General features: G+C 43.3%; 1 pseudogene; it reads left to right on the top strand.

Moving 5' to 3' along the window:
* Positions 1 to 7,152: 7,152 nt before the first annotated feature.
* Positions 7,153 to 9,688, top strand: LOC144464204 (uncharacterized; annotated as a pseudogene).
* Positions 9,689 to 9,895: the final 207 nt, after the last annotated feature.

Raw genomic sequence — 9,895 nt, 5'->3', positions numbered from 1 at the left:
GAGACGCACAAAAAAGTCTCTTGACGTCATGGTAAAATCCCAACAGGAAGTCAGCCATTTTGTTTTGAATTTTTTCATTACGGTGATTTCCACAACTTAAATTTGAACGAACTCCTCCTAGGGATTTCGTCCGATTGACTTCAAAGTTGGTACAGATCATCCTGAGAACATGCTGATCAAAAGTTATTAAAAGCTTTTCTCTGTGTCAAGGGGCGTGGCTGCTAGGGCGTGACAAATTTTGGCAACTTTTCATTTTCTTGCCATCAAATTTCGAACAGCTCTCCTGCCCACATACTTGATCTCAGCAGCTTCAAACTTGCTGGACATGATGATGGCTCTGCACCGAACACCCCGATATGTTAATATCCCACCTTACTCATAGCACCCCCCAGTGGTAACAGGAAGTGACTAGTTTTTACTTTAACATGTATTAATGCCACAAACTTGACTGCATCAACTTCATTCCACTTCTCATGCATGAAGAACAAGTTGGTGAAGCTACCTTATGAACGCTGTGAAGCTACGTCTAATGGTGTCCATGTGGCAGCGACTATCGATCCCTCGCCACTAAATACGTTTGGCATTTTGATGGCTTCAGCGACCTCATCTCCTCATGAAAATTGATACACAGGTCAAGAATGGCGAGCTCTTGCATCTGATAGGGGCGTCGCCCATGGGGGGGACAAAATGCCTCTATAGCGCCCCCTTGAAATTTTCAAAAACCCCTCCCCATAGGGTGTTTTTTGGAGTTTGAACATGAAAATTGATATACATGTGTATGTTGTCCAGACGCACATAAAAGTCTCTGCCACCAATGGTCTGCTCCAAACAGGAAGTCGGCCATTTTGATTTTGACTTGTCATTTTGGCCTGATTTCCACATGTTGTATTTTAACGAACTAGTCCTAGGGATTTCATCCAATCAACTTCAAATTTTTTACAGATCATCCAGAGACCATGCTGATCAAAAGATATTAAAAGCTTTTCTCTATGTCAAGGGGCGTGGCCGCTATGGCGCCTCCCTCGCCACCAAATACGCTTGGCTTCTTGATGGCTTCAGCGACCTCATCTCCTCATGAAAATTGATACGCAGGTCAAGAATGGCGAGCTCTTACATCTGATAGGGGCGTCGCCCATGGGGGTGACAAAATGCCTCTATAGCGCCCTCCTTGAAATTTTCAAAAACCCCTCCCCATAGGGTTGTTTTGGAGATGGAAGATGAAACGTCACACTACGCCAGGGTTAACTTACTCTGAGTTTTCACATAACCGCTTCATTGATGCATGCAGCTGGTCCCCAGAGGCGACGCGGGAGAGCAAGGGCCCGATTACAGCTGCTTGCAGCTTTAATTATTATTATGATTATTCTCACGAGAATATAATCCCCAATTTGTCCCCTTTCCCAGATTCAAAAACTCACCAAATTTGGCACATGCGTTTGGTCTGGCGAAAAATTTACTTCAGCAGTGTTGTATGTTGACGGGGCCAAATGGTGACATAGCACCCCCTAGAAAATTTTGTGCCTTGAGCCCTGCCTGTGAGCTTTACCTACAGGCATGAAACCTGGTGGACTCATAGAACATGCAAAGACGGACAAAAAAATCCTCTTGGACCCATGCCGTAAACCTAACAGGAAGTCGGCCATTTTGATTTGAATTTTTTGAACAAACTCCTCCTAGGGATCACTTCCGATCCACTTCAAATATGGTACAGATCATCCAGAGAACATGCTGATCAAAAGTTATTTTGGAGTTTTTTTGGAGTAGGAAGATGAAAATTTGTACATATGTGTAAGTTGCCCATAACCACAAAAAAGTCTCTGCCACCAATGGTCTAGTCCAAACCGGAAGTCGCCCATTTTGATTCAAATTTTTCATTTTGGTGGCGATTTTGTGATTTCCACACCTTGTATTTTAACAAACTCCTCCTACAGATTTTGTCCAATCAACTTCAGATTTGGTACAGATCATCCTGAGACCATGCTGATCAAAGGTTATTAAAAGCTTTTCTCTATGTCAATGGGCGTGGCCGCTATGGCGCCGCCATATTTGATGCATTGCCATGCATATTCCAGCAACTCTCTCTCCCACATACTTCATCCTAACTGCTTCAAAATTTCTGTACATGACAAGAACCCCACCCTGCATGCCTCGTATTCTCATACTCACTCTAACTCATAGCGCCCCCTTGTGGAAACCAGAAATGCCATATTTTTATATCGATAAACACCAACACCATGGTAACTGACCCAGAGTTTAAGTTAGCTCTCAGTCTGGAATGGACAACCCAGAGTTTCCCTCATCTCAGGGTTAACTTATTCTGAGTTTTCACATAACCACCTCAGTTATGCATGCTGCTGGCCCCCCGCTGTGGCGCAGGAGAGTGAGGGCCCGATCAAAGCTGCTTGCAGCTTTAATTATCATTATTATTATCAAACGCATGTGCCAAATTTGGTGAGGTAACAGAGACAACTGCAACAGTGCGCATGTGTCGGCGTCTGTAGCTGCCTGTCTGTGCTCTCCCTAACCCGCGGTTTTTAACTGATTTATTTTAGCTTTGGAGTTACTTTTAAGCTATCTGCTTGGGCATCAGTTGTTTCTATTTTTGTTGTTATTTATCTCTTTTAATCGGACGTTATTTTAATCACTGGATGTCCAAGCATTAGGGGTTTTTAACAGCCAGACACGGCCTGCTTGACAGGTGGGAAAACTTCCGCCAGCTGACAGCACAGCGATAGCCTACATCTATGGCTACTATGCACGCCGATGTGGACCCCCAGCTTGTAAAAGCAGACAAAAAGATCTCTGACCTGAAAGAGGACATTCGCCGGCTCTCTGGTGAGCTAAACATCAAATCATCCATGCTGACCGCCCTCCAGGAGGTGGCTCATGAACAGTCGCTCCAGATCGCCTCACTCACGGCGGCCCTTCAGGACACGGTGCACTGGGATCCCAGTGCTTGGCCTCCACTGTCCTCCAGCTCAACACCGAGTCGCCGGTGGTCCTGGGTGGAGGTGGTCGGCAGGGGTAAGAGAGCCCCTGGCTGTGTTGCCTCACCTCCGCACCTCAGCCTGTCAAACCACTACAGTGCCTTGGCATCGGACGGAGATCCAGACGCTGGCTCTGCAGGCACTGGCACTGCGGCTCCTTCCCCGCCGACTGGTGCTGCTCCAGCCGCTCCCCGCTTGGAGGAGTCGGCCTCGGCGTCTAATGGTGCTGTGGCTCCCTCTCCGCCAGCCGGTGGTACTCCTGTGGCGCCCTGCACAGATGGATCCACGTCTTCCTCACTGGCACCTGTTGTGGACCGGAGTGCCGCGGCTGCAGGACCCGACCACCGACTCCCATCCCGGACATCGGCTTCTGCGGCGTGTCAGAGGCTCCTAAAGGAGGCTGTACGGAGACGCTCTGGGGGACTCCTCTCCCACAGCCGGGTTGGTGCTCCTCCTGCCGGAGCCGGGACCACTAAGTCACCGCAGCTCCTGCCCCCCCGGTCACGCAGCATGGACCATCCACCTGCCTCATGTGAGTCACCCAATCCCCATCGTGTTCCTCTTCATCCTCTTTTCCCTCCTTCCACCGTGTTGTTTGGAGACAGCATAATCAGGAATATTCGTTTTTTCAGTGCCACAACTCACTGCTTTCCTGGAGCCACAGTTCCGGTCATCTTTGACAAACTTCCAGAACTGCTTCATTTACTCCCTTCCTCCATAAACCGGCTGATTTTCCATTTGGGCTCAAACGACACGGCCCGCCGGCAATGAGAGCTGACAAAAATGGATTTTGTTGCTCTTTTTAACCTTTTAAAAAACTGTGGCAAGTCTGTTTTTATCAGCGGTCCCCTGCCAACACTGTCCCGCGGGGCAGAACGTTTCAGTCGGCTCCTCTCCCTCAATATTTGGGTCCATGCTGCCTAAGCACACGCCCCCCTGCTTTCCTCTTTGGTTCATCCCCAACCCACTCCCACATCCATATCCAACCCAGTCAGAATTTCAAATAGATTTAACAGACCAGCTTCACCATGGACCAATAGCAACCCCAAAAACTTAGTTCACCTCACACCTGCTCCACACTCACCACATTGTGATGACAAGCGCACTTTCGGCACGAACATTAACTTGGCCGTGCTGAACGTGCGCTCTCTTTTAAATAAAACTTTTATCATAAATGACCTGATTTTAGATAACAAGTTGGACAGTATTCTTTTAACAGAAATATGGCTTGGCACTGACGCACCAGTTGTTCTCACCGAGGCCTGCCCAACAAATTTTAACTTTTTATTCTCTACTGGGGGGGTAAAAAAGAAGGCGGGACTGAATCTATAACCAAAAGCACACTGCACTCAAATGAAGTTTCTTGTAACAGTTACACATCATTTGAGCATCATGCCTTTGTTTTTAGCAGTCCTATTCTTTGCATCACAGTTTACAGACCACCCCACCATTCTACCTCTTTTATCAGTGAATTCTTAGAGTTATTATCAATCATACACACCACTTACAATAGAATTTTAATAACTGGTGATTTTAATTTACATGTTGATAACATCTCTGATACAATGTCCAGAGAATTTTTAAACCTTTTAACCTGCATGGATTTTAAACAGCACATCACACAGCCAGCTCACAACACAGGACACACCCTGGACCTGGTCATAACCTATGGCCTGTCCACTGGTGTGTCCTCTGTTGTTGACCTGGCTGTGTCTGACCACTACTGTGTGTATTTTAACATCACCAGTTTTAGCCATCAGGAGGCCCCGGTGAGAACAGTGAGGAAATGCTACCTAACTTCTGAAGTGGCTGCAAATTTTATCCAGATTTTACAGAGCACTCCTGCTGAGATTTTACCTGCACCCTGTGATTTTATTGTGGACAATTTTAACATTAAATTAAAGTCAACACTTGACTCAGTGGCTCCACTTTTAACAAAAACAATAAAAACAAAACCTACACCCCCGTGGAGAAATGATAATATCAAAAGACTGAAAAGAAAATGCAGGAGTGCAGAGAGGAGGTGGAGAAAAACTAAACTGACAGTTCATTTTGAAATATTACGTGAACAACTCAAATCCTACAATAAAACAGTCAAACAGGCAAGAATATCCCACTTTTCAAAACTCATTTCCGATCATAAAAACAACCCTAAATTTGTTTTCTCCACCTTCGATCTTTTAACCAACACCAATTTTAATAAACCATCCAACATATCAATAGATGCCCTCTGCGAGGACTTTGCAGACCACTTCAGAAGTAAAATCGATGATATCGGATCCAGTCTTTTATCCCAACAGAATGTAATTTTTAACACACCTGGATCATTGCTTTTACCTGAGGAAACACTGGAGAGTTTTGCCCTGGTTGATGCGAGGACACTTGGTTGAGTTTTCTCCCAGGTAAACCCAACAACCTGCCTTTTAGATCTGATTCCCACATTGCTTTTAAAGACATTTTATGGATTCTTTGAGGAACAGATTTTAAACATAGTAAATTACTCTCTTCAGACGGGTGTCTTCCCCGCTGCCTTCAAAACGGCAGTGGTGAAGCCCCTTCTGAAGAAGAGTAATTTAGATCCCAACATTTTTAATAACTACCGACCTGTATCCAACTTACCGTTTTTAAGTAAGATTTTAGAAAAACTGGTTTTTAACCAAGTAAATGATTTTTTAAAAAGAAACAATATTTTAGAGAAATATCAGTCTGGTTTTAGGATGAACCACAGTACAGAGACAGCCCTTTTAAAGATTTTAAATGATATCAGGCTTAATGTTGATTCACAAAAACTCACAGTCTTGGTACTACTGGATCTAAGCGCCGCCTTTGATACAGTAGATCACCACATTTTATTAAACAGACTCAGAAACCTGGTCGGCCTCTCTGGCACTGTTTTTAACTGGTTCAGCTCTTATCTCACAGATTGTTGTTTCTTTGTAAGTATGCATACATGTTCCTCCAGAACGCATGAAATCAGGTGTGGGGTGCCCCAAGGGTCAATTTTAGGTCCAATTCTTTTTAATCTATACGTGCTTCCCCTTGGGGACGTCATCAGGAGGCACGGCAGTTACGCAGATGCCACACAGTTGTACATCGCTGTGTCTCCTGATGACACAGGGCCAATTGATGCCCATTTTTAAACTGTATTTTAGATATCAAGTCATGGATGGCAGTGAATTTCCTACAGCTCAACCAGGACAAAACAGAGGTCTTAGTTATTGGTCCTGAAGGCCACAGAGAGAAACTTTTACCAAAACTACAAGATTTTAAACCTTCACAATGTGTGAAGAACCTGGGCGTCATTCTTGACTCTGAGCTTAGTTTTATTGCACACATCAAAAATGTAACGAAGATAGGTTTTTATCATCTTAAGAATATAGCCAGAGTCCGCCTGTTTCTCTCTCAGGCTAACACGGAGGTGCTGATGCATGTTTTTATCTCCTGTAGGTTAGATTACTGTAATGCCCTGCTCTCTGGTCTTCCCAAAAAGAGCATCTCAAATCTACAATTATTACAGAATTCAGCCGCACGAGTGCTGATGAGGACCAGAGGGCGGGCACACATTACACCAGTTTTAAAATCACTGCATTGGCTCCCCGTGTGTTTCAGGATCGATTTTAAGGTTCTTTTATTAGTTTTTAAATGTCTTAACGGTCTTGGGCCATCTTATTTATCTGACCTGCTTTTATCATATCAACCCTCCCGGATCCTGAGGTCCTCCGGCACCGGCCTTTTAATTGTTCCAAAAGTGAAAACAAAAACCCACAGGGAGGCTGCATTCAGCCATTATGGCCCTCACTTATGGAACAGCCTGTCGGAGAGCATCAGGACTGCAGAGACTGTTGATGTTTTTAAGAGGAGACTCACCTTTTTAATTTAGCTTTTAACTGATTTCTTTTACTCTTTTAATTTTTCTATTATATGTTATTTTTACTTTCTAATGCTTTTAAATGATTTATTTTTAAATCTTTATGCATTTTATTATTATTAAGTTTCTAAATCTTCATTTATTTATTTATTATAATTAATATTATTTTAATCTTTAAATCTTTAATTTTTTCTAAATCCTTACACTTTTATGCATTTTATCATTATCTTATCTCATACTTGTTTTATCTTATCATATTACCTTTTAGTTTTTAGTTTTTAGCTCCAGTGTTTCCTCATGGGGGGCCTCCACACTGAGAGGTGTGCCCGGTCTGCCCGCGGGGACGTCGTCCTGGAGATCCCTCAGGCCCAGAGGACTGGGGGGCTCTGCACCATGTGTGGAGTCTACCTCGGTTCGTCTGGGTCGGGGTGGTCTCTGTGGCGGCGCTGCCTGTGGCCTTAGGCTTTCCTCACCTGGTTCCTCAGTGCCCAGCCATGTTATTGACTATATTGACTGTGTGTGTGTGTGTTTATATGTGGGGGTGGGAGGGGTGGGTTTTCAATATGTATATGGTGTTTTTGTTTGTTTTTTATTCTGTGAAGCACTTTGTGCTGCATTTTTAATGTATGAAAAGTGCTATACAAATAAAGTTTGATTGATTGATTGGTTGATATTATTCAGAAACTTTCTGTGAGATGGTGCATCATAGAGACATGAACTTTTCACCAGTGATTGAAGGTTGTGTGCAAATGGTGCTCAAGAAATATAATGCCAATAGGCCAGATGAGGGTGGTATAATTAAGGTCGAAGAAATCTGTTTTGAAAAGCCACCACTCTTGCACTGTATGTCAGATTGACTTGAAACTCGACACACACTTTCAGGTTAATTGGGTTCTATGAGCACTTTAAGAACCCTCAAGGTTTGCCTGACTAGATTGTCTGCCATATTGATTAAAAAAAAACAAAACAAATAAAACACTTGTTTGACATCTCCTAAGGTGTAGGTCTGATTTATACCAAATTTCTGTGGATCTTCATGGGATGAAGATGTTCAGAATTCAGTATATCATTCGTTTTGATGATATTGAGCAGTGAACTTTAGATGGGGCATGGCTCAGCACATAAATGGATTTTAGTCCTAAACCCTTGAGCCATTTATCACAAAACTTGTAGGAAATGTCTACATAAGAAACTGAATCATCCCCTGAAGGTTTGATTCAAATTGACCGGTAGGGGGCACTACACATGCAAAAAGTTGATATCTCATAATCAGCAAGAGATATCATCTAGGGTAATGTCTAAGTCGATGCACAAAATTTGAAAATGATTGCTTAAAGGGGGTGTGGCTTATTACATTTAGTCTAAATTTCTAGACATTTCACATTCCATACTTCAAAAAATCATAATAAATCAGCAGTGTGTCCTATAGAGCTGCTTTTTCAGCACATCCACTGACTTGTGACAAAACTAAATCTGTCGCTCTATATTTTTAAGAATATGCAATCTTAATAAACATCTATATTTCAATTTCTATTTCAATTTAACAGTTAGCTCACAGTGATATTCATTATCTTGTTGTAATTTGTACTGTATGCACAACATTTTCTATTTCATCTCATTTTTAACCAAATGTGACCAAAATATTTGACAATATACCTGAAATCAGTATGATGTGAGATTTTTTTTTTTTCTTTTAGAATTTTATCACCAATGCGTGCTGATGTACTGCGATAAGCGTGTTGTGTCATTTCAAGTGTTTCTGTGAGAGCGTCTCTGTGCTGCTCTAGTGAACTCTTACCAGCTAGTTTTCTGATTTCCCTCACTTCAACTGCTAAACATCTACTTCATGTCTAGACCCACACTAGTTCCATTTAAGAACTCATTAGCTCTCCTCTTTTTCAATGACTTTCTTGCCAATCCTAGTTGTTGTTAACACACTATTAGCCTTGTTAGCTACATTAGCTTAGCACTCTCCTTCTCCTGCTCTCTCTTGCTCGGTGCGCCAGATGTTTAACTATTCCTCTGCCTCCTTTAGCCACAGTGGTCCATGTAATAAATATAATTTATTTGCTGCATTGGAGGCAAGGCTTAGTGAACTGGAAGCGCGGCTCCACACCATAGAAAATCACCCAGTAGCTGCGGTGGTTAGCCAGCCCCTTTAGGCCGTGTGGAGCCACATAGCATAGCCGCTACTAGTGGTTCTCCTGCAACTCCTGTGCAGTCAGGAGGTTAGGTAACTGTCAGAGAGAAGTGTAGTACTAAGCTGAAGCCCAAGGTTAACCACCAGCCTGTTCACGCTTTCAACCGTTTCTCCCCACACAGTGACACGCCGGCTGAGGAGAAAACTCTGGTCATTGGCAGCTCTATTCTGAGAAACATGAGGTGAGCAACATCAGTGACCATAGTCAAATGTATCCCTGGCGCTAGAGCGGGCGACATTGAATCAAATTTGAAACAGCTGGCTAAGGCTAAATGTAGATTTAGTAAGATTGTTATTCATGTCGGAGGTAATGACACCCGGTTATGCCAATCGGAGGTCACAAAAAATAATGTTGCGTAGGTGTGTGCATATGCAAATACTATGTCGGACTCCGTAGTTTTCTCTGGACCCCTCCCAAATCTGACCAGTGATGACATGTTTAGCCGCATGTCATCATTTAATCGCTGGCTGTCCAGGTGGTGTCCAGCAAACGATGTGGGTTTCGTTAATAATTGGCAAACTTTCTGGGGAAAACCTGGTCTGATTAGGAGAGACGGCACTCATCCCACTTTGGATGGAGCTGCTCTCATATCTAGAAACCTGGCCATGTTTATTAGTAATTCAAGACCCTGACAACCCAGAGTTGAGACCAGGAATCAGAGACGTTTCTCTGAGCTTCTAGTGCAGTTACCCACCCATAGTTTTATACAAACGGTGTCTGTCCCCCGACCACCTAAATTATCTAATTCTAAAATTAAACAAAGAGGAGTTGTGCATAACAGCCTCATAAAAATTAAAACCTCCTCTGTGACAGAAAGACAAAACAGGAGAATTAATTAG

Source organism: Epinephelus lanceolatus, chromosome 8 (assembly GCF_041903045.1).
Source record: "Epinephelus lanceolatus isolate andai-2023 chromosome 8, ASM4190304v1, whole genome shotgun sequence".
Lineage (NCBI taxonomy): Eukaryota > Metazoa > Chordata > Actinopteri > Perciformes > Serranidae > Epinephelus > Epinephelus lanceolatus.
Note: the sequence above shows the minus strand (reverse complement) of the source record. Positions and strands in the feature narration are given on the sequence as shown.